This window comes from Pan paniscus, chromosome 4 (assembly GCF_029289425.2).
Source record: "Pan paniscus chromosome 4, NHGRI_mPanPan1-v2.0_pri, whole genome shotgun sequence".
Taxonomy (NCBI): domain Eukaryota; kingdom Metazoa; phylum Chordata; class Mammalia; order Primates; family Hominidae; genus Pan; species Pan paniscus.
In genome coordinates, this window is record NC_073253.2 from 85,082,206 (window position 1) to 85,109,416 (window position 27,211).

Below are 27,211 nucleotides of genomic sequence, written 5' to 3' on the forward strand. Positions count from 1 at the left end.
TTCTTGAGGATATTTAAAGATGCAATTGAGAATACATACAAGTATATTTACAGTGAGTTGTTTGGAAAAAAGTTTGAATCGATAAAACAATCCAGATGTGAAAACAAAAATGGACAGATTTTACAATATACATTTTTATGTGTTTGTGTATATTTGAAGACATTATAAGTATGTACAAATATGAGATTGAGAGAAAATGTCTCAAATAATTATAATAAGAGATGGGCATTCCTGAAGTAAAAATAATTTCTACAAATTAATAAAAATAGTATATGAACAAGTAATGACAGAAGATAAAGACAGGAGTCCAAAAATATTGTTAGTCACTGATGATTACCCATATTCAAATTAATATATTGTTATACTGCTTTTGTTTTGATTTATAAAAGTCAATTTATTGAGAACATTTAATAATAGACTAGCATTAAAAAACATTCTCATGCACTGCATGTAGATGTGAAAATTAGAATAATCTTTTTAGAATGTATTCTTCTGTATTTGAAAATTAAATATGCATTACTGTTCAGCCAAGGATGCCACTCAACAGAGTATTTTATATCATGTATTAGATTCAAATCCAGTAATGAGTTTAATAGCAAAAATATTTTGGAATTGAAGTTACTTTTTTCATGAAACTGCATCTAATGATTATCTTTATGACATTTAATTCATTCATTATATTTAGTTTCCCAGCACTATGTAGTTTCACAGACCCATTTGTTATATTTGAGGAGAAAATTTAAGATTTTGAAAAACATAATTACATTAGCATACATTGAAAGCAAGAATAAAACAGCAATAAATGAGGAGAAAGTATAAAATACTATACTTATTTATTCAGAGACAAAAACAAATTCAATTTAGTTACCCATTGGCTTAGAAAGCCTGAGTTATTACTGATGCAAGGGATCAGAAGCAAACTAGGTGTCCAAGCAACAGATCTGGTGACAAGCATTCACAGACCCAATGCAAGTAAAATTCCTTAAATAAAAAAAAACTGAAATAATGAACAATTATTGGTTTTAGAGCAACAAAATACTCTTACCTAGGAATCAATAGTGCCTTGTGAATTATACACTAGCAATACTTTTTCTTAATTAATTCAAAGAGTGGAACAAAATTTGATCTCTGATGGAAGACAAAACACTCAGTACTAAGAGGCAAAGCATCCTTTGTTGGTCACCGTTATCCCAGAAGGTGAAACGGAAGTGCTATCCATGCCAAATGAAAAATTTTTTAAAAATTCTGTTTCAGAGTTAATGATCTTTGGACCTATGCATATTTGAGTCTCTCCTGAACTGCTAAATTTTTGTGCTGGATTTTTAGATTTAGTTTAATTCTTCAATTTTTCTAATTTTCATCAGAGGTACTAACACAACTCTAGGGGAAACTCAAAGTAGGTTAAACAAAAAAAAAAGCTCTTGATTCATCAAACTCTTCCTCCCGAGATCATATATAGTAAATCATCTGATCACCTTCTCGTCTTTTATCAGGATAATTTTATTGGTGCTTCAGGGTCTAATGTTCTTTCGCATTAATTAAAAGCTGATGTCAAATGAATATCCTGCTACTCCTACTTTTTCTGCGAGAATGTCCATTAAAAAATGTGAGGTTTACATTTTAGTATAGTGAGAATTGAAAACAATTTTTCAAAAAACATTCATATTTATAGTGTGTTTTTTTCTGTGAATTTACAGTTAACCCAATTAACTTACTTAGCAAAGATAACTTGTTGCTGTCATGGATATTTCATAAACATAAATCATATTTCAAATATAAATGATATGTAAAAATCAAGGAAAAAATTGTGGTTAAGATAAGAAACAAGTTTTCAAATTTATTCCATAAACTTCTCAAAATCAGTGCTTAAATGCATGGAAATACAGAACAGAAACCAAAGTCCGGATGCAAAAATATAGAGTTTAAAGTATATTTTCTAATGTGTAAATTTTAGAGAAAATACACATTATAATGTATTTTTCCTTTCTTGCCTTCATCATCTAGCAATTTGTTGATCTCCTTCCCACATATTCTTATGACCAATAGGCAAAACACTGTTCTATTTTATTAAGGATGGAATGTTTAATAATTTATTCTATAAATATTTAGCAAACAATTACTATATGCAAGTAATTATATAAGGCACCAAAATTATTGAATATATAATGAACAAACACATATTTAGATAATTTGCCTTATTATTTATTATTTCTTTTTAATTCTGTGCCATTTTTATAACTGAAGACATCTTTCTATATACTATGTGGGTAGAGACTCGAAGAAGATGATGAATGAGAGAGAAAAGAGAGCTTGAAAGATATTCAAACTAAATCAATATTTTCAGAGAGAAAGATTTAGGCAAAACCACCATGCTGGTTAAGTGCTGACTGCTTTAGAGTCATGAAAAGATCAAGGACTAGCACATTTAGAAATGTGGCATATGCCGGAGTTTAGCATGATTCATGTCCCTTGATGGACTGTAAATTCAAAAAGATCATTCTGGCTGAATAGATTACAGTAGAGTGGTGTCAACAGCCTGAGGAACCTAGCCAAACAACACTGAACCTGAGCTACAAAGTGCTTTTGGCATTTGTTGTTATTTAGACAATATTGCTATTATAGGGAAAATTTATAGAAAGCATTCATAGAATCTGAGCAATGTATCCCTGTGGTAGAAAAAATATGGTGTCAGGGTAAAGTCGGCTAAATGTGAATTCTTTCAAAAGGAGAGCAGGTCCTGGAGTAATGTGATAGCTGCAAGTGGTTTCTTGGGCAAAATGATAAAACACTGTCTGTAAAATATGTGCCATGCCCAAAACATGTTAGGCTGCTTGAATTCTGGGATTTATACACTAATGGTTTTGCTAAATTTCGTAACTCTGAATCACAAAATAACAATTGTCTGTAACCTATGTGAGTATTTTAGATTGTCATGTTTTAGAATTTCATATAGTTTTCATGCTTTGTGAACAAAGTCTTAAGCAATATACAGCCTACTACTTTCCTTCTATAACTCCTAACCAAGTTAATTTAGCATAGTTCACTGTATCTCAAAAATGAATGTAGCAACATTTAGATCAAGGGACAGTTATACCAATGGGAATACTGGATATGCTATGCTTTTTTAAAAAAAGTTTTTTTTCACTTACTCTAAGACATAAGAAACTTCTACAGCCAAATCTGATTTTATTGGCTCTCAGTGCTTTTTGGCCCTCAGCCTAAAATGATGCCGTATTCTTTTTAGCTATTCTGAGTTGACAGAATATAACCCCAATCTAGTTATTGAGATTTGAAGGAGGAGAAATAAATAGCAGCACTTGTCTTTATTCAATTCTGAACAGATTGAGAAGACCAAAGAGTAAGCAGAATAGAAGACTAAATAAGACCTTAATTCCTGATTCAGCTCACACTGAGGAAAGTGATCTATAAAACTTTACTTTATTGATTCAAAGACCCATATCACTTTACATTTTCAGTTATCCAAAATCAGGCTGCATGTAGAGTCAATGTAGCTTTACAATTACTATAGTCAGCTGCAATGCATTGTGTATTGGTTAGCTCATGTTTATTTTCTCCTCCAAACTCAATTATTAGATTTAATCACTCATCAAGCCCTAGGGGGAAATTACTGAAGAGGAGGAAGGCAAAGAAACTACTTATGTACTTATGCCCACAATAGCCACCTTCATTCTCTGCACGTGCTTTCATTTAGTCACTGGAATGCATAATACATTCCAAACATTATCAGAGTTAATGCTTAATATTCAATAACATGCTTTAACATGGCTTTGGCCCACAGCATTCTGCATTCATTATCAGTTTTTGTTAAAGACCATGACCTCCGTGACACTTTTTAATCGATATTCTTTAGTCAGCTTGTTAGCATTTCAGCTTCAATTGGAACTATTTACCATTTGCTTCTTCTTGAAGTAGTCTCTGACTTTGATTGGAGTGGCAAAAAACTCACACAGATTTTCAATTTCTGCTATGATGAAGTAATCTTGATAAGCCAAAAGTCCTATCCAGAATGGGTAGAATAGCTAGACAAAATAATGAGAACAATGAAAACAATAATGTCACTGAAGAATAAGCCCCTTAGAATGCTCCTGTGGCAATGAAGTCATTATGATCCAGTACCTAAGATAGAAAGGAACATAGTAAGAATGAGTCAATATTCTCAATACTCTGTTTCAACACTGTTTTTATTCTCCTCTTAGGATTTCACTCTTCTTCATACAGAGTGAGAAAGCTGAGATATCCAGAAGTCAAGAAGTCAGGAGAGATTTCATTAATCTTCACTGGAATGAGAAAACGCAGTTTTGGTATTTGTGACTACCAAGGTAAAAAAAAATATTGGGGGCCAAGGTCACAAAGAAAACAAAGGTACAAAGATATGAGCAGGAGAATTAGTCCATTTTCTTCTTGAGCATTTGCCAATATATTATACTGTACTGGAAAAGATGTTGAAAGTCAAGAAGAAAGAATCTAAAAAAAGAGACTAGGCCTTTTTTGGTAATTTAGACCAAATGGAAACAAAATTGCTGGGAGAAAAAAATTTGAATTCAGTACTTGCCAAAAAGAAGAAACTCAATTATACAACAGATATTAATATCTTCTATTTCTATACATCACAGGGGTAAACGTACCAGAAAATCAAACTAGAGAGTACCAAAGAATCACTCAAAGATTACTATCATGGCTTACGTCAGTATTAATGTGGTCTACTCTCATTTTTCATTCCTATCAGAAAATAATGTTCTCTCTCTCTGCAAAATTGTAAAGCATCATTGAAATATTTTATATTTTTATGCATAATGGTGAGGATTAATTTTCTCTGCCAATTTGGCTATACTATGGTGCCCAGTTGTTTGGTCAAATACTAGTCAACTACATGTTGCTGTGAACGTATTTTTAGATGTGATTAACATTTACAATTAGTTGACTTTAAGAAAATGACTTGCAATAATGTGGGTAGATTTTATTCATTCATCTGATGCCATAAGAGCAAGCACAGACGTTTCCTGGAGAAGGAACTCTTTTAGTTAGAGACTGAAACATCAACTCTTACTTGAATTTCCAGCCTACGGGCCTATCTTACAGATTTCATACTTGTGAGTTCTCACAATTGTGTGAATGAATTTATCAAAATTTGTCTCTGTCTCTCCCCTCCCTTTCTCTCTCTCTTCTCCCTCCCTCTCTCTCTCTCTCTCTCTCCCCTCCTCTGCCTCCATAGATAGACAGATAGATAGATATCTTATTGGCTCTGTTGCTTGGGAGATCCCTGACTCATACAGTAACCATTACAACATTAATGTCTAGGCATACAATAAAGAAGAACAAAAGAAAAAGAAAAAGAAAAAAAGTGGATACTAGAAACAGAATCCAAGATGTATAATATACTAGAGTTACCACATGTGTATTTAAAAATAAATGGGAATACTATGTTCTCCAATGTAAAGGATGAATAAAAAATTTTACCATAGAATAGAAATAATAAAGAACCAAATACAAATACTAGAACTGGAAAGGAAGTAATGGCTATTAAAAACACAATAGACTATTTGGGCATGAGACTGATCACAACATAAGAGGATTCCTGTACTAGAAGCCAGATGAGTAAAAATTTCCATGGATGAAAAATAAAAAATTAAAAAGTAGTATGAAAGATATATGACACAGAGTAAATGGATTGATATACATATAATCAGAGTCTCAGATAAAGATAAAATAGACAGACACAGTGGGATAGAAGTTATAACTTAAGAAGGATGTCCTGAGAATTTTCCGAAACCTATGTGGGGTAATTACTTAATAAAATATAAGAATATTGGGCAAATATTATAAAGCAACTGACTCTACTATTGTGATTTTTTGTTTGATTTATCATCTCAAAGAGTCTATTCTTTTTTCTGCCATACATATTTTAATAAAAGAATTTTATATAATATAGAATTGCACTGTCCATATTTGTTGATAGTACAAGATGAGAGCAGTATATGAAAAAAGCAGCATTCATAGGTATTTTTAAGCAAAGTATAATAGCCCAGAATCAATAAGCTGATATTAAATATAAATTTAAGTTTCTTATATAATATAGAAAAAGTTCAGTTTAGCTCAAATTTCAAAGTCCAGATTTACAGAATTCCATGTTGAAATACTTGAATCCCTAAAGAATCTGAACACAATATGAACCATTATTTTAATGCTGTTGACACAGAAATCATGAACTTAAGACATAGAATATAATGATGGGTCACAAAAGAGCCATGATCCTATTATATTTTTACATTTGAAAATGATATGCACCATGTACATTTCTATAACAATGCCACATTTCAAAGGGCATAGGAAATATGTCATACAAGGAATAAGACAAAAAGAAATGTAATGTTTCCATGGTAGGTATGTAGAGAATGTGAAAGAGCTAATTATATAGCCTATAGTTAGTTTGGCATTAATCAAGAAGTGTGTTTAACGTCATGTTTAGAGATTTTACATAATTTGAAAAATGATTTTGAAGGTGTTTGAATAAGGTTGTGTGGAAGCCATTACTTGAAAGAAGACAGAATAGATTGAGGGGATAAGAATGTTTAGAGCTTATAGTTGCTTATAAGTATACTAATATAGTTGAGGAAAGGAGTACTAAGAGAATATACTTAGAAAAATGTAGTATAAATTAAACATAAAATTATTTTATTACTTTATGAAGTTCATTACATTTATTTCAAAACCTAATGTTCCATATATAAAAGAATTCTGTTCCACCATTATTTGTTAAGTTCATCTTTAAAGGCACTGCACAAGATATTTTTGAATATGTAAAAGATGTAGACATCATTTCTGTCCTCAAAGAACAACCAAACAAGTAAACACATATTTTTATTATTAGCTTGAGAATTCTAATGCTGCAAGAAAGGTCCTAAATAGCTCTTTAAGTTCGGAGGGAGAAGTAATTTCCATCTGTTTGTGATAGTGGTTATGATGGCGGTGGGAATATAATGGGATTTTTAAAATTTGAAAAGGTCAATTTCCAGAAATTTTTATTTGATTTGTTTGTTGAGGACTGAAACGGAAATGGAACAAATTATGTACAAGCCCAGGGAAAGTATAGGCAATCACCATGATATATTTAGCCAAAATATCTAGAGCAAAGCAAAATAAATAAATAAATAATTAATTTAAAAAAAGGTTGTGTCGGGTCTTTAGCGACCTTTAATATCAGCGTGAAGTAGTAAAAAATTTGCTGAGTTGTTAAATATGTCTTTAGATATTTTCCCAGGTCTTTGAATATTGTTCCTTTAGAAAGATTTTGATAGCATTTTCTCAAGGAGATTTAAGAATAGCCAGTGTTCTGTTAGTTCTGGTATTGAGCTAATAAGGTCCTGAAGAATAGCATTTGCATTGGGAATATGAAGAAAAGGAGTAATGAAAGGAATATTACAGAGCTAGAATCAGCATTATCTAGGAACTGATTATTCGAATTAAAATGAAGTACACGATGATAGTTTGAAGGCTTCAAGCCTAAGTACCTTGAAGGGTTGTGAAGCCATTAAAAGAAATAAGGCATACAATATGAGGGGAGATTTGAAATTAAATCATGAATTAAATTTTGCTCATGCAGAATATGACTCTAGCCCCTAAAATAAAGAGCGCATGAGAAGCGCATGATATTTCCCGCTTGTAAGCAAAGAGAAGATAACTTCTGATTGATAAATAGATACACTGTTATTAGGAATATAGAATTTAATATTACTGAAGGGAAAATCTTTTTTTCCTAAACCATATTTGGTAGATATAAAAGGTGGCCAAAAGTTCCTCCCATTCCTGCATACCTAAAAGGTTAGAATGTGAACTTGCTGCTGCTTCTTTCTTCGGAAGGTGGAATCTATCTCTCCACCACTTGATTCTGGGATTTGCCATGTAATTTGCATAGGGCAATGAACCATTAGCAGATATGACAAAAGTGAAGGCTTGAAACACGCTTTTGCACTATAACTTGTCATTTCTGGAACTTTCTTCTAGGCAATCATATGAAGAATAAGACTTAGCCATTCACAGTCATCTTATCTGAGGTTCCAGACATATAAGTGAACCAATGCTATGTTGTCGGCATATGTCTAGATGGAAAGAACTGCTCAGATAACTGTAAGTTTCTTGAGAAATACTATGAAGTGCTGTTTTAAGCCAATGTATTTTCAAGTCACTTATTTCACAGCAAATATGAACCAATACATAAATTGATGTCTACAAGTGGGAATTCCGCCGTAACAAAAGCATAAATTATGTGTTTGGTTTTGATACCAGGCACCAGATGCACTAGATGCACCGCGGAAAAATGACAAGAAATCTGTTAGAAAAGACTAGAAAAATGACTTAAAAGTCTTTTAATACTTTTAAAGGGATTGTCGCATAACAATTAGACACCTTTTTAAGACTTTTAAAGGGATTGCCCTATAACAATTAGCCATGTGGTCTAAGCTAGACAGAACTCAGTTTTATAACATTTTTTTGGATGTGTCTTTTGAAACGGAGTGTATTCAAGGGTGACAGAAAACTCACTGTTTATTTCAGAGGGTTGTATAGGTGGATGTAACAATGACTTGGATTAAATGATAGAGATTGTTTCAATTGCAAAATGGGATCCAACTGATAAAGTTGCATTGACTGTTACTAACTTCAATCACGGTCCATTTGTATAAAAAGCACAGGTCATTACAGTGGACAGAGTGAAAGTTTCATCAAAGGGTAAAGTCAAAAACCAAAGAGATCAATAAACTGGGAAACAATTTCCAGGAAACAGATTAAATATCCACCTTGAATTTGTAATTGCTTCATATTCTCCTATTTTGAACACAAGCATCCATGTTGATTATTTTCTTTTTGCTTCACTTTGTATGTTGGATCTATGGGGGGTAAATAACTTGTCTTTCTCATTCATTTCTTTGGAATAAGAAACAATGCTCTTAAGGACTTACAGCCAATGAACTTCATCTGTATCTGGACCTAATGCAGCTGGTGAGATAATGAATTGTAAACCCAGTGTCCAAACTGAAAAAGAATTTGGTGGTTCATGAAATAAAGATGAACATGTTTTTATGGGTTAGTGGCTTAGATTGAGTTCTACAAAACATACTCTGAGGAAGTTGCTTGCAAGTTGTTTATTAGTAAATGCTCTTAGAAACAGGTCTTTGGTGGCCTAATAGAAACCTCTTTAGGCAGAGAAAATTTGAACTTAAATGAAGAGAGGTAAACCTTTGAAGTTGACCCAGGCTGTGACAATGAGGCCAAGCCTTTATGCCCAGCATCCATAGATTACTTATGCAACCTTCACTGAAAGATGTATTAGCAGAGGCACTCTCTTAGTATGAAGACAATTCCTAGGAAGGTGTTAACTTTTGAACTTTTTGAATTAAACTCTCCTGCAGCCAGGGGAAAGATTGCTTTTGTCATTAAAGAATGATCTAAGGTACAGATCATATTATCCACTAGAGTGAGGAATGTAACTAATCACTGGCCAGGGACCTGTTGATAAATGGAAAAAAATGCCCAAAATTCCTCCCATGCTTGCATGCATATCCACTTTAAATGTAATTTCAGCATCCCCTCTGTCAAGACAAGAATCTCTCTCCTTGCTTCTTGAATTGGAAGTTGGTCATGCAGCTTTTATTTGCTCAGTGAGATGCTTGAAGACATGTCAAAAAATGAAGATAAAGGCCAGGCGCAGTGGGTCACACCTGTAATCCCAGCACTTTGGGAGGCTGAGGCAGGTGGATCACAAGGGCAGGAGATCGAGACCATCCTGACTAACACGGTGAAACCCTGTCTCTACTAAGAATACAAAAAATTAGCCGGGCGTGGTGGTGGGCACCTGTATAGTCCCAGCTACTCTGGAGGCTGAGGCAGGAGAATGGCGTGAACCCAGGAGGAGGAGCTTGCAGTGAGCCAAGATCCCACCACTGCACTCCAGCCCGGGTGACAGAGCGAGACTCAGTCTCAAAAATAAAAGAGGATAAAGTATCACTTGAAAAGAGAACATGAAGGACAGCATGGAGACAGAGGTATAGCAATCGGTGTGGTTCCACAAATCCCAACTAATGTCTAAGACATGCACCATAGCTATCTTAGATAATTAACTCAGAGTTGTCCCAGAACAGAACTGCCTATCCATCCATAACTCTTAAAAATTTTAAATCATTGTTGCATAAAAGCCACTAAATGTTGAAGTGGTTTGTTTTGCACATAATTGATACACATATCCATCACGTATGTATATATAATTATTCTCTTTGATTATAAATTAATATATTTTTAATTCTATATTGCAGGTTTAAGGAACATCGATTGGCTAGATTATTCAAGGATAAAATTAGCTAACAAAAAGTATTAAAAGTGAAGTGAAGTGATAATTTGGAAAAAGTATGAAATAAGTGAAAAAATAAAATGATTTGTGGATAGCACAACCAGTATATGAAATGATCTATAATTGACATGGAAGTACTTGCCCTCATTATTCTATTTGTCCAAGAATAAAATGAATGGAATCTGTGAGCATTTTAAATATGTGTTTATTGCCTAATAATATTCATTTCTCTCATAGGGAAAATGAAACGCACACCATCAGTATGTTTGCAAAAAATTACCATTTGTGAAATAGACCATATAAAATAATTTGAAAAATGCATGCATTATAAGAAAACTACAGCAGGGCAAAGCAACAGGATACTTTCTGTTACCTGATAACTTCTGTTTAGTTTCTTTTCCATATTTAATATTTACAAAGTCATCATTGTTATATATTTACTTGTATGTTTACAAATTATCTATGTTTGTGGTAGTACATTATTTAAGAATAATGTATATGTATATTATATTAAGAATAATGTATATGTATGTATATGTGTATATATGTATACGTATATTATATTATATATGTATATATAATATATGTATACATATATTATATAGTATATGTATATTATACATTATATAAATATATATGTTATATAAAGAATAATGTATATACATATTACTTATATGTATATGTATACATATACATATATGTTATATTAAGAATAATATATATATACATGTATAATGTACTACCATGAAGATAGATAGATATAGATACACATATATAGATACATAAATACATATACATATATAAACAATGTATATGTGATGAATTGATAAAATTAGATATTAATTTGTAATTATTCTCAACATCATTGTTACACCTAAATCTCAGTGCACATTAGCGTAAGTCATATCTAAAAACCACAGGTTTTCTAACTCCATAACTTTGGCTCTTTCCTCACATATTGTATACACAGACATAATATTCTTTTCTGATTAACATAAGTATTTGTTCTTGAATTACATATTATTTCACCAAAAACAACCCTCCTCTAATTAATCATTATTATGAAAACAAAATCTATTGTGCCATAATATTTGTGACAAATTACCAATTTTCCTTATTAAGATATGTTCAGAATCAAATGATGACCTAACAGAATGTTTAATTATTCACTGAGATGAACCTGTGCATTAAATTCTTTAAATTACAGATTTTTTATATAGTATGCAAAACAAAGAGAAATTTAAGCTTGCCCTAGTATCATCTGTCCCTAAAAAAGTATGTCAAAACTGATCACCATTTTGACTTCATGTGAGGTCTCATCTTTTACTCTAGGTCCATCTGCTATATATCATCAGGGACAAAATTATTTCAAAGAATATCATAGTGTATCACTTTTATTCTATATGTAAATAGGTAGGGTACGTACTTTTTATGAACACTCATTTAACATTCTTCCATAAAATAGTTATACTATATATAAAAGCACATCCAATTGACGGTAAAATATGTCATACTATATTTTAAGTTCCAGACTAAAAACACAGAAGTAATCATGGGTAATTTTTATTTTATCAAACAGAGTAATTCTTAAATAAGTAAGCATACACCCAAAAAATTACACACAGAATGCATAATATTTGGTAAATTTTAAAAAATATTCTTTTATGAAACTACTCAGGCATGTAAAAAAGTTATAAATTAATTTTTAAAGTTATATTTAAATACTAACATAAAACAAGAGCAAAGTACATTTTAATGACACATACATTAAGAACGTATTTTAGAAATGGAAAAAAAACTTCCTAAAACTGGAAAATTTAATTAAGAAGCCACCCACATTGATCAAGTTGCTGATTAATCTCATTGTTTTTTAGTGTCCAAGATGGAAGCTGTTATTTTGAGGGAGTTGCTGAAAGGTCTAAGAGAAAAATTCCCCTGGGTTGATGGGACAGGTATCCAAAGCAATCCAAACTATCATTACAAGCCTGAGACACTCAGCATACAAGGATCTCCTCAAGCTCCCTGACTCTCTCTTTAGGTAGTGCTTTTCAGCTCTGGGAGGATGCTACTGCCCACTTCATCTTATCCATGGCTATAGGGGGCAAAAGACAGGGGGCCAGTTCCATGGGAAGGAAGATAGTTTTGCAAATTTCTATAGCTAATGAGGATATATACAATTAATTTATTTTTTTTTGAAATAGTTAGAAATCCATTATAAGACAAAGTGGGAGTTAATGATTCCTCCATCACTTCAATACAAGGTTATATCAAAGTTCAGGCCAAATGTTTTCACACATCAGTTATTTATTCAATATTCAATACCATCAATACCATTATTTTTAAAATAACAAAACACCAGGAAGCTAGAACTGCTAGAACAGTTTTGTGTTCACGCAACCTAGTCCATAAACTGGATGGAGTTCAAGCTTCCTAGCGTTTTGTTTTAGTTTTTAAAGGTTTTAGACCACATGCTGCAAATAAGGAGAAGAGATGCTTGTTATTTTGATGATTACATTTACAAGGAACAGGTTGAGAAATGCAACAAAAAGAATCTTGAAAATTGCTATCATCTAGAGGGTACAGTGATTTTAGAGTGACTAAAAGTGTATGTTTTCTTAATGCACAGTAATTTTCGATTTAGGTATTGTTTTTGAGATACAGGTGCTTTGCAGTGACGCATACTAAGGAGATGCCCTGTGTATGTCCTTGTGAATGTATCTTCTCTGAAATGCAACCTTTGTTTTTACCTAAAAAGTGTGCAATGTAGTATTTTCAAGGTAGAAAAGCAAAGGATCTGTGCAATAAAAGAATAGTTCATTTCATTATTCACTATTTGGGAGAAATTAAGAAGCTTAATTGTTTAAACACACTTGTATTAATTAATATTAATCTGTAAATATAGATTTTCTTAAAATAGTCAAATATGAGACTAAATTATTGACTTTCCAGTGACTTATTAAATAGATATTATATATTTCTAACCTAGTATTATTTATTAGAAAAGCTTTCACTTATTATATTAGGTAAGAATTTATAATTTTGAATATATTTTGCATAGCTTAGTTGATTTCTCAATTGCACAAGTGTATATATGTACATATATATGAATAAACATAGTATGAATTTCTAGATTTGCTATTGTAGACCAGAAACACAAACAAAAACATGTAATTTATTCCATATCCTACTTTTCTATTTATAGTCATCTTATATCAGTTAAGGCACAAAGTATACGGAGAAACAGTACAATTTTTCTGTACCATTTTAACTAAAAAATAAGATACACATTGGCAATTTAAAAAAATAGTATACATTTACGGTGATTTCCATATATATCTATAGATCTGTCTGTATTTGTTTACATTTCATCATCATCTATGTACTTTGAAGTGGCAATTATTAGAAGCCATATATTAATATTTAATTTATTAACAGGGTTCAGGTCCTAGATTAAATATCACGTCCAAATAGTGGGTTTGCTCCTCATTTCCCTCTTCCCCTCATATAGCAACTATGATGTCTCTTTATCACAGGTATCATGATGATGATGATTTGTGTGATTATATTTCCACTATATCTCCCTTGATGAATCAACCTAAGGGTAAAAAATTTTTATCTTTGTTTTTGGCTGTATTATCAAGCTGGTTGGTGTCATAAGGTCAGTAATTGATTTAAATAAAACCGTTGCTCACATAAATAAACTCCCTAACCAGAATCTGTGACAATTTATGATATAAAATATATTAGATAAATCTAAATCAGTCTCATTATTCAGGGTCAGTGTGGATATTTAGTTTAGCTGTTCTGGATTTTTATTTCTATTCAATAAAAATCAAATGACATTTTACAAACATCTCCCTCAGCTTACAAAGCTTACTATACATAACAATTTGTTATTTTGGCAAAATTTGTCAATGCAATACAGATGCTGAAATAAACAAACAAAAGTATTAAGGCTTAGGATTATATTTCATGTTATTTTACATTAAACATCTTTTCTAATTTTACATAAAAAGTATTTTTAAAACTAATACAAATTAATAAAAATATAGAAAGTGCACAAGTACAAGTCTATGAATCTTTAAAAGTCATTCTCCATTAACTCACAATACAGGGAAGAGTCTATGCTAATATTTTCATTTATTGTTCTAAGTAGTTTTTCCTCTCCTGTGAAACTATATAGTAATCAATATGGATGTGGATTTGGTTTATAGTACTAGAGATTATCCATTGATGAATTATATATGTACTTATGCATATATATAGTGTGCTTATATATATGTAGTTATGTGCATGTAACTGTGAATGGATAACACATATTATAGATATACTGTAAGGCAGCATATGTATTTGAAATTTGTATCATAATTTAAATTTTTGTATTTGTTTAAAATACTTGATACTTTTTTATGAAATTCATTTTAGAATAATTTTTAATTGTTAGACCACCTTTCTTCTCTTTATTCAACTTAAGTGATCTCAATCAATATACAATCTCCACACAGCAACTGTTCCTCTTTCATAGGAAAGAATTGCCAGTGATGAGTAAGTATTCATTGACATGGTAGTGAAATAATGACTAGTTTAGATGACTTATTCTTACCCATTTTTTGAATAATCTGTATCTATGTATCTCCAATATTAACAGCTAAGTCCATTCCTTATTATTTGAACCTTAATGCTGTTCTTGTTTTCAGTTAAGGGATATGTGTTACCTACTATACAAAATCTATCAACATTTTCCTTTTTTGTCATTTATCATATGTTGCATCTTCTGCATCAGTGCAGGAAGAGGGGCAGCATTAAAGGCAACATGAGAGTGAAGAGTGTTCTGGGAGGTTATCAAGTCAACATCACATCACTTCCACCTGTCATTTGCCAGTGGTATCTTGTATGCCTCCCAATCTGGTTTTGCTGTTATAATAAAATATCTGAGACTGAGTAATTTACAAATAATGGAAATTTGTTTCTCACAGTTCTAGAGCCTGGGAAGTTCAAGAACTAGGTGTTTGTAGGTTTTGGGTCTGGTGAGGGCTGATGTCTGCTTTTAAGATTCTGTCTTGAATGCTGTGTTCTTACATGGCAGAAGGAAAGGAGGACAAAAGGGTCTAGCCAATTGTCTCCAACCCTTTAATAAGGCACTAATTTCATCCATGAGGGCTCTCCCTTCGCGGCCTAATCACCTTCTAAAACACCAGCCTCTTAATACTGCTGCACTGGGGATTGAGTTTCAACGTGAATTTTGCAGGGAGCGCAAACATTCAAACTATAGCAGCATGCTACTATATATAGTTTGTTTGTGTGCTTCTTTTGTACTCATTTTTATTACCATACAGCAAAGGGTACCATGAACCATGAAGGAAGAATTATCTTGACATTTTTAGGGCTGGGTAATATAATATTTTGATTCATCAAAATAGTTTTTCAATATTGAGCGTATATTAGGTATTTATACACAGAGCTACATCAATAAATAAGCAAAGAGCTTACTCTATTATTGGAGACAGGAAATAATATGCACATATTAAACAAAATGACTTAAATGTACATTAATGCTATTAGTAAACATGGGAGAGGCTAACATCATAGAAAATTGTGAGAGTGTCTAATGTAGAGTGGTCAAAGTAACTTTCATGTTTAAATTTTGAGCTGAGCTTTGAATGACAAGAAAGAAGTAATCATGAAATTTTGGAGGATGAGCATTGAATACATGGGGATTAAAGAAGATATGTAATGATGCATTACATTTTCTGAAAAATAAAACTATAGTAGTTAGTAGGGCAGAGAACCTGAGAAGTGATCAAGGAGGACAGTAGGAATCAGATAACATAGTTATTTTAAATTTGTTTCTCAGTAAGATATAAACTTCATCTAATATATGTATTTGCAGTCAGAAAATGGGGTTTGGATTTTAAAAAAGACAAAATAACAAGATGTAGGTTTTAGGAAAAGCTGTGACATTACCTCATATATCTATATCTATCTATATCTATATCTCTATATATACACGCGTGATACGTGTGTATGTATGTACATATGAATGAGTTAGATGCAAGTCAAGTGTCAAGTGTAGAGATGAATCAGGACATTCTTGGAATAATTTGTCCGTGTGATAAATATTTAAAATGCTGACTTACAGAATACAACAGTGCTGAAAAATATCCAAATTATTTATACACCTAATTAATTGTGATTTTTACTGCAAAGAGTTTTAAATGATAGTACTGTAGCAATATTTAAATAAAAATTTGTTTAACAATTTTAATATTCGAAAAAGACATTAAAAGTATTGCCTATGTTCTAATATTATACTGCCCATTGAAGCTATGATTTAAAGTTATATATCATGATATAAGATGATGTTTATATCTCACTGAAAGGCAGATTTTAAAATAACCTGTATATGTATACTTCTATTTAAATATAATTGTATGCCACTTTTGCCTGTGCTAATATTATTTTCCCCAAATCCCCCTTAAGTGGAAAAGAAGGAATAAAGAGAAATATTAACTTATGAATTACAAAGAATTAGTGAGTTTGGTTCCCAATTAGAAGAGGGCATGAATAACTGAACATATATCAAGGCTTGCTGAAATATTATAGTAATTAAATTGATTAGCATTAAAATAAGAAATTAGAAACTGTACTACACAATAAAAATATAATAACTTGTGGAATTGATATTTCAACTGATAAGTAAATAATTTTGAGAGACAAGTAGTTATCCAGATTTTTTAAACGTAGGTTCCTAGTTTACAATACATGCAACAATAAATTAGAGGTTCTTCCAAACTGTAAGAACAAAACTTGAAATATGTGAAAAAATGTAAAAGAAAAGCTATAATTAGGGAAGGTTTTCTTAAGACAGAAAAATGCAAACTACAAAGAAAAAGTTCAAAATTGTGAATAAATTAATACTAAATGTTTTAATAGCAAAGTAACCATGTGATATTCTGAACAAAGTAAACTGAGAAATCATAGAGAAACATTGCTACAAATTGTCTTAAGCCATTTGTGTTTCTGAAAAAGAACACCTGAGGCTTGGTAATTTATACAGAAAAGAGGTTTATTTGTTTCATAGTTCTATAGGTTGTATAAGAAGCATGGCTGTGTAAGAACCCATAGTTCCATGGGCTGTATAAGAAGCATGGTACCACCACCTGCTTTTGGTGAGGGCTTCAGGGATCCTCCTCTCACGGCAGAAGGTGAAGGGGAGCAGGTATCACAGGGTGAAAAAAAGGAAGCAAGAGAGAGGAGGGATATGCCTGATTCTTTTAACAACTGGATCTCATGGGAACTTGGAGTGAGAACACACTCAATACCACAAAGACAGCACCAAATCATTCATGAGTGATCTGCCCCCATGATCCATATTCCTCCCAGCAGGCCCTACTTCTAACAATGGGGATCAAATTTTAACATGAGATTTGGAGGCGATGAATATCTAAACTATATTTAAAAATTCCAAAAATAAATAAAATGCAGTGATTCAAGACAAATTTTTAAAAAGCAAATGATTCTACCACAATTTGAGCAAACTTGGGCAAAACCTATGATCGGACGTTTTCTAGAAAAACCACAACACAGACGACTCGCTATTAACCAGTTGTCAAGGAAATTCCAATTCATCTACATGAGATACCATTTTAAATTTGGATTACTGAAGCAGTGGCAACTTTCATACATGGTTGATAATGTTGACATTTGTAAAACAACTTAGAGTGGCAATTGGGAGAGGTCATCCAAAGATGGAATGAATATACTCTACCCTATCCTAAGCAACATGGCAGGAAAAAAGGATTCCCTGAGATCCATCCCTAATCTTCACAGCATGAACAACAGAATTTCTACCTGAATGACATTAAAATACATGTAAAAAAGAATTCCAACAGGGCTTTTAGAAGAGATTAAGAGGCTGGATATTATTTTTTTTATGGAAGAGCAAGAATTAAATTAAAGCCAAGACACTGGTGAAAACACAAAACATGTTAAGGGACAGTCCCTACCAGATATCTTGACCTATTATTATGTTGTATTTTCTTAAACCAGTAGTTTTATATCTATCAGGGGATGTACGTTACCTCAAAATGTCAGTAACAGCACTGTTGTTAATTTAAAAAGCACGGGTAGGAAAAAAGTGTCAAAGAAATATATGCTAATATAATTGATAAATATGTTGTGATCTATTCATATAATGGAAAATTACAGAGCTGGGAAAATGAAAAAATGAAGGAAATAAAGTTGCAAGCATCTGTGTAGATGGATCTTAAACAAAATTTTTAGAATAAAATAGATACCAGAATCTCTGGGACAAAGTCCAGGCAGTGTTAAAAGGGAAATTTGCAGCCCATGTCAAATACTTAGAAAGATCTTAAGTTAACAATCTAACATCACAACTAAAAGAAATAGAGAAGCAAAAGCAAACAAATAACAAAACTAGCAGAAGACAGGAAATAACCAAAATCAGAGCTGAAATGAAAGAGCCGGAGACACCAAAACCATTCAAAAGATCAAGGAATAGAGGAGCTGGGTTTTTTTAATTGAAAAAATTAATAAAATAGACCACTAACTGAGAAAAAAGAGAGAAGATTCAAATAAATTTAATCAGAAACTACAAGGAGGATATTACCGCTTACCCAACAGCAATACAAATAGCCATCAGAGACTATTATGAACACATCTACGCACATAAACTAGAAAACCCAAAAGAAATGGAAAAATTCCTGGACACAAACAACTTCTCAAGACTAAACCAAGAAGGAACTGAATCCCTGAACAGAGCTATAATGAGCCCTGAATTTGAGACCATAATAAATAGCTCATGAACAAAAAGAAAGCCCAAGACCAGACAGATTCAGTGCTGAATTCTACCAGATGTACAAAGAAGAGCTGGTGCCATTCCTACTGAAACTATTCCAAAGAATTGAGGAGGAGGAACTCCTCCCTAACTCATTCAATGGACAGCATCATTCTGATACCAAAATCTGGCAGAGATATAAAAACAATAAAATAAAAACTTCAGGCCAATATTCTTGATAACCATCAATGTAAAATCCTCAACAAAATACTGGTAAACCAAATCCAGCAGCACATCAAAAAACTTATCCAGCACTATCAAGGAGGCTTTATCCCCAGGATGCAAGGTTAGTTCAATATAAGCAATTCAATGAATATAATTCATCACAGAAACAGAATTAAAGACAAAAACCACATAATGATCTCAATTGATACAAAGGCTTTCAATAAAATTCAACATCCATTCATGTTAAAAACTCTCAGTAAATTAGATATTGAAGGAACATAGATGAAAATAATAAGAGCCATCTATGACAAGCCCACAGCCAACATCATATTGAATGGGCAAAAATTGGAAGAATTCCCCTTAAAACTGGCACAAGACAAGGATGCCCTCTCTCTCCACTTCTATTCAACATAGTATTGGAAGTTGTGGCTCAGGCAATCAGGCAAGAGAAAGAAATAAAGGCATTCACATATGTACAAAGGAAGTAAAACAATCCATGTTTGTAGATGACATGATCCAATATCGAGAAATACCCATAGTCTCAGCTAAAAAGCTTCTTAAGTTGATAAACAATTTCAGCAAAGTTTCAGGGTAAAAAATCACTGTGCAAATATCACAAGCATCCCTATGCACCAAAAACATTCAAGCCAAGAGTCAAATTAGGAATAAACTCCCATTCACACTTGTCACAAAAAAGAATGAAATACCTACAAATACAGATAACTAGAGAGGTGAAAGATCTCTACAAGCAACGCTACAAACCACTGCTCAAGGAAATCAGAGATGACACGAAGAAATAGAAAAGCATCCCACGCTTATGGATAAGAAAAAATAAATGTTGTTAAAATGGCCATACTGCCAAAAACAATTCATGAATTACATGCTATGTCTATTAAACTGCCATTGATATTCTTCACAGATGTAGTAAAAACTATTTTAAAATGTATATGGAATAAAAAAGAGCCCAAATAGTTAAGGAAATCCTAAGCAAAAAGAATGAAAATGGAGACATTATGATACTTGACTACAAACTACATAAAAGGGCTATAATAACCAAAACAGCATGGTACTGGTACAAAAACAGACACATAGACCAATAGAACAGAATAAAGAACCCAGAAACAAGGCCACATGCCTACAACTACCTGATCTTCCAAAAACTTGACAAAAACAAGCAACGGGGAAAGGATTCCCTATCCAATACATGGTGCTGGGATAACTGGCTAGCCATACGTAGAAAATTGAAACTGGACCCCTTTCTTACACCATATACAAAAATTAACTCAAAATGGTTAAAGACTCAAATGTAAAACCCCAAACTATTAAAAAAATCCTGGAAGACAATCTAAGCAATACCATTCAGAAGATAGTCATGGGTAAAGATTTCTTGATGTAGATGCCAAAAGCAATTTCAACAAAAGCAAAAATTGACAGATGAAATCTAATTAAACTAAAGAGCTTCTTCAGAGCAAAGAAAACTATCAACAGAGTAAACAGGCAATCTACAGAATGGGAGAAAATTTTTCACACTATACACCCAACAAAGGTTGAATATCTAGTCTCTGTAAGGAACTTCAATAAATTTACAAGAAGAAAACAAGCAACCCATCAAAAATGGACAAAGGGCATGAACAGACACTTTTCAAAAGAAGACATACATGCAGCCACTAAGCATATGAAAAAAAAAATCAACATCACTGATCATTAGAGAAAAGAGAAACAAAACCACAATAAGATATCATGTCACACGGGTCAGAATGGCTATTATTAAAAAGTCAAAAAATAACATGCTGATAGGGTCGTGGAGAAAAAGGAATGCTTATACACCTTTGATGGGAATTGGAATTAGTTCACCCATTGTGGAAGACAGTGTGAGGATTCCAGAAAGACCTAAAGACAGAAGTACCATTTGACTCAGCAATCCCATTACTGGGCATATACTCAAAGAAAAATAAGTCATTCCATTATAAAGACATGTGCATGGGTATGTTCATTGCAGCACTATTCACAGTAGCAAAGACATGGAATCAAGCTAAATGCCCATCAATGGTAGACTGAATAAAGAAAATGTGGTACATGTATACCATGGAACACTATGCAGCCATAAAAAATATTGAGATCATGTCCTTTCAAAGGACATGTTTGGAGCTGTAGGCCATTATCCTTAGTGAAAATGCAGGAACTGAAACCAAATATCGCATGTTCTTGCTTATAAGTGGAAACTAAATGACGAGAACACACAGACACATAAAGGGGAACAACACACCCTGGGCCCTATCAGAGGGTAAAGGGTGGGAGGAGGAAGAGGATTAGGAAAAATAACTAATAGGTACTAGGCTTAACACCTGGGTGATAAAATAATCTCTACAACAAACCCTTATGACAAAAATTTTCCTAGGTAACAAACCTGCACCTGTACCCCTGAACTTAAAATAAAAGATAAAAACAAAGAAAAAAAAGACATAAGGGCAGGTTACATTTTTTTAAAGTTGGAAAATTCACAAAAGACCATTGCTTTTAGAATCATAAGTTATTTTTAAAATTTAAAAATATTTAACTGAAATTTAAATAGTTATTTTGGAATAGGAGGAAGGATATTCTTAAAGGGAGGGAGGCACTGGCAGTGTTCTCTTTATCCACCTGTGTGGTGTTTTCACTGAGAATTTTTAATCGTGTTAGAAACATATTTACATTTTATAAACTTTATTGTGTGAATTTTATACAATAAAATATAACTAGTAAGTTGTTAATAGCTATTTATTTTAGTAAAAATACTGTATTCATAGTCACTGTGAAATTTATTTTCTGTATATCAACACTAAAATTTAAGTTTTAAAACTTTAAAATTACATTGGGTTTTAAATATAAAAATAAAATGTAAGATAAGTTAAAATACAAAATTATATGGGAATATTGGAGACATATTTCATGTAAATATATTTTTCTATTTTTAACTTATCTTTGATGATTGAAAATATAATTTCTCTTTGAAAACTTTGAATAGCTCTTAATCTTTAACAATGTTGCAAAAATACACACAAATACACACACACTATCTTTTTATTAATTTAAAATACACCTAATTTTAGTTTCTTTAGTTGTGATGCATTCAATTATTTATGTAATACAATTTATTATTAAGAATCTAAAAGCATTTTATGGTTATTAAAATATCTTAAGCTTTTAAATATTTCATATTTGCACTGTGCTCTAATATAATTCATTTAACATTGTTTTATTTCTTGACTCTCTGCTTTAGAATTGAATTTGTTTTATAACTTTACAACCATAATAATAATAAAACACAGAGAGAAACAAATAATAATTCATTTTGAGAGCATCTATTCAGAAAATTGCTACATCTTTGAACTTTAAAACAATATCATATATTTGATGTAGTAATTGATAAACTATGCTAAGATAGCAAATATTTATTTCAGGAGGTGTTTTACATTTTTATTCATTTCTTACAGAGAAAAAAAACCTCTTTTTAACTGCATCTTATGCAAAACACTTCTGTAAACAGTACACCAAAGATTATGAAATAGGAACATGTAACTTTTGAACAAATAACTATCCTAAGGCTATGAATGAGAGGCAGAATAGTACGTGGAATATTTTAAATAAGTTATATATGAGAAGCAGAGTGCAAATATTGAACAGGAGATGAAAGTAGAGTCAGAAGTTGCAGCCTTCGGATTTGATAGTTTGATGGTTGTATTTGTCAGGGTTCTCCAGAGGAAAAAAGAAAAAGAAAAAGAAAGAGAAAAAAAGAAAAAAGAAAAAGAAAAAAAATTGCGTGCGCGCGCGTATGTGTGTGTGTGTGTGTGTGTGTGTGTGTATGTGTGCGTGTGTGTGTTGGGGAAGGATGGAAGAAAGATTAACTGTATAAGTTATTATTTTTGGTCGTTTTCCAGGGTTCTTCAATGAGGAAACCCAGCCTCCCCTTTGCTTCATTCAAGGGGTTCTGGCTCTGTAAACTGGTTCAAATCTGAACACTGAAAGTCTGCGACTCTCTGTTTTATCATTTGTGTTAGACTTCTGTTTGCTTGGCCTAAAAGTTTTCTGCTCGTACAGATAAAGTACAAATTTAGTAGTCTTCCTATTTTTCTCATTTCCCGGAATGCCTAACTGGCCAATGCCAGAGGTCTATGGGTGAGACAATTTTGATAGCTTTTTTGACTTCGTTGTCCATCACAGTAACCACACTCACATTAACTTTGGAGGTTGGGGGCTGCCACTTGGCCCCTGGCCCTCCAATGTCTAATTATTGAAGTTAGGTTTTCTAATTAAGTGTTTCCAGTTTTTATTGCAGGGTCTGGCCTACATAGAAGAGTGATCACTGAACTCATTAAGGATGTTGGGGTCCCCTCACCAATTTATTTATCAAAGTATTCATGAAATTATGTCTTCTGGGCCCTCCCAGTGTGGATGAATATGTCTTAAATAACAAACTCAATTTTAACATTATTCTTTTTCTAAGCTTTTGAGTCCTCTCCTCCATATTAAATCAATGGAGATAGGACATTCTTTTCTTTTCTTTTCTTTTTTTGAGACAGAGTCTTGCTCTGTCGCCCAGGCTGGAGTGATGGAGGTTCTTCGGTGACCCCTTTATACTTGGCTATCTCACTTTTTTCCACCTCCAATCTGAGGGTATAAATCCCACATTTCCGGAGGGAAAGGGAATGGCCTCCCCTAAGGCAGTTACCTTGTAAGACAATTCTGATTCTTCTTAGAACCAGCACCTATCATTCCTCCTTGCTTCGAGAAGTATAAGTAGACTCAAGTATCAGCAAGTACCTAAACGCGAGTTACAAAGCATGACCCATCAAGAGTATGCTAACTCCAAAAAAATCTACGTGAGTTTTTAAAGTTCTACAAGCAAATTCTGGAGAAAAAGTGTCGGAATGGATATAAATGATTAGGATAATGGTGGAAAGAACACAAAGTTGAATCATTTTGAATGTATTGATATGTCCTCACTGAGCAGAGAATCTGCATTTACTGTTGAAGCTATAGGAGTTAGTAAGGGCTCTGACAGTTTAGTTGGCTGTCCGAAATATGTAACAAAAGATGACCCATCTTGAGCTAATTGAAAATGCCCAATCTGGGCTGGGCTCTGTGGCTCACGCCTGTAATCCCAGCACTTTGGGAGGCCAAGACAGGCGGATCACTTGAGGTCAGGAGTTCGAGACCAGCCTGGCCAACATGGTGACACTCCATCTCTACTAAAAATACAAAAATTAGCTGGGGGTGGTGGCGGGCGCCTGTAATCCCTCAGCCTCAGGAGGCTGAGGCAGAAGAATCACTTGAACCCGGGAGGCGTAGGTTGCAGTGAGCCGAGATCGTGCCACTGCATCCAGCTTGCACACTGGAAGAGTGGACACTGCAGTAGAGCCTTGGAAAGTTTGCGTCATGTGCAGGGGGCAGGAGCCTGGCCTCTCCTGTTCCAGGGTGGTACCCGGGATTCAATCTGTAAGGCAGGAAACCGGCTTGCAGGACTCTCACTTTGCTGAGTCCCTGTTTTCCTTTTTTTTTTTTTTTCCTTTTCAGCTAAACGTTCAAATTTTTTTCCACCCTTCAAAATGTCTGCAGGCCTAATTTTTCATGGTCGTTTGAGAAGGACCCCACTTTTAGCTGAACTAAGGAGAAACTCCTACAACAAAAGGATACTACTATGGGTGGTGAGACAGCTAAACCCAGTCCGGGAGAGGCTACTTCTCAGATGATCCGCCTGCCTCGGCCTCCCAGAGTGCTGGGATTACAGGCGTGAGACACCACGCCTGGCCTGAGAAAAATATATTATGCCTTCCATGTGTATTAGGATCCTATAAACATGAGTTAAACAGCACAAGCTGCAAAAGTTAAGAACTAAAGTCTTGAAGTAATTCTGACCAACTGGATAACGGCAATAATGGTAAACCATTCCATATCCACTTGATAACAGTAAATAAAATCTTCTACAGTTATCAAGGAAAGATATTTTGTTCCAACACTATCATTTCAAAACAGAAATAGGGAAACATCAGGGATTATATTTAGCTAATTTATAAGCACCAAGACCTGGAATACTACCTCAGCATCATTTGAAGTCTGTTGGAAAGGGTTACACTGGATCAGAGTTCTGGAAGACATCGGATTCAAAGATGTTTTCCATAAAAGAGCCACATAACAAGACTGGGTAGAATTTTAATTGCCTAAGCTAGGATTACATAGACTAAAAATAGCATAAGCTATAATTGAATTTAAGAAAGTAGTGTTAATTTACCAGGACAGAATTTTCAAGACACAATTGAAATAAAACCTAGATATTGAATATTCTTTGTAGAGGATAGAAAATGAAAAGAGGTTCCACATTAAAAAACAAAACCACAAAAACTTTCATTTTCTCAGTTGGAAACTGTATAATGTCTGCTTCTTAAAAACAATTTGGGAAACTCTTTGAGTGGAACACTTTAATCAAGTTCACCACATAGACTCATTTGTTAGGCTAATGGTAAATTATATTTAAATTATTATATTTTGAGTCCAAACCAGAGTAAGAACTGTAGATAGTGGGTGTTCATGAATGCAGCTGTGAGGAAGTGTGCATAACAGCAGAAAGACAATGTTGACGTCCATATATACACACACACTTTCCTAAAGTGAATTATGAGAGTAGCTATGTATAGAGTAAATATTTATTGCATTAAAGAGTACATGCAAAGTGTTTATTTTGCTGGAAAGCATTGGACAAATAAGAAACAGTTGAATACTCAGTATCATTCTCTTATCAATGAGATTATCATGTAAACAAAGATATTCTTTTCTTCCAAGAAGAGAAGGAAAATGGGAAGCATTCCTTGTGTCTGGAGTCACATATAATTATTACACAGTGATATAATGCCAAAGCAATAACACTAAATAAAAACAAAAACCAAACATAAAATAGAACATTCTCTCCTTACACTAATTTCTCACAGAATACATTTGTAGATTGTGTATTGCTGTATCCCCGCCACCCCCCCAACACCCCCAGCCGGGGAATAACTTAAAGAAAACTTATGTAATTATTCAGATCATGAAATGCTCTTTGTGTCACATAGAAACTTGTTTCTCTCGTTTAAAAAATATGATATAAAGGCAAGTTATGAGCCTAAATTGCTGCTTTCATATTCTTATTTTCAAACATTTCTTAAAATGTGAATTCATTGATTTATATAAGAAAATTTGTTAAATCAAGCAAAATTGATTTGAAAATGGATCAGACTCTTATCTTGGGAATGTGATTTTGTTCAAGGCAAGGGATTTGTTCCCTGAGGTTTACGTTTGGAGGATTTCTCAACCAAAGTCTAATCTTCCATTGGGGGATAAACTCCTGCAGGTCCATGACTGTGCCTTGTGCTTATTCAGATCCCAAATGTTCTTTGTATTGCCTAACAAGACATGAATATCATCTAGCAAACTTACAAGATAATTTACTAATTTGAAGTTAACGTACCGAGATATCACCATTTCTAAAGCGATATGATACATTATTTTATTTAATTAGAACAGTTGATGGTATCAGTAATGATATGACACTTGACTCTTGAAAAATACAAGGGTTAGGATGCCATCCCCCCTACTCCCTCACAGTGGAAAATTTGGGTGTAACTTCAACTCCCTCCAAAACTTAACCACTAATAGTCGACTCTGGACAAAAGTAAACAATCAATTAACAAATATTTTGTATCCTGTATGTATTATATAAGGTATTTGTATGACCAAGTAAGTTAGAGGGAAGAAAATGTATCTATTATTTAAGTAGAAGTGGATCATCATAAGGGTCTTTTTTCTGAATGTCTTCA

General features: G+C 33.0%; 1 protein-coding gene across 5 annotated transcripts in view; it reads right to left on the reverse strand.

The window, feature by feature from the left end:
* Positions 1-27,211, reverse strand: part of LOC130541532 (uncharacterized) — a 134,373-nt gene that overhangs the window by 29,192 nt on the left and 77,970 nt on the right. The window contains exon 3 of one of the 5 annotated variants that reach the window (XR_008955593.1): positions 829-4,137. The exons of 2 other annotated variants lie outside the window; for them this stretch is intronic. The gene's annotated coding sequence lies outside the window, so the exon portion shown is untranslated. Of the gene's footprint in view, positions 1-828; positions 4,138-27,211 lie in introns of those variants that run through there. 2 more of the 5 variants (XR_008955592.1, XM_057302317.2) reach the window with 2 other exon arrangements.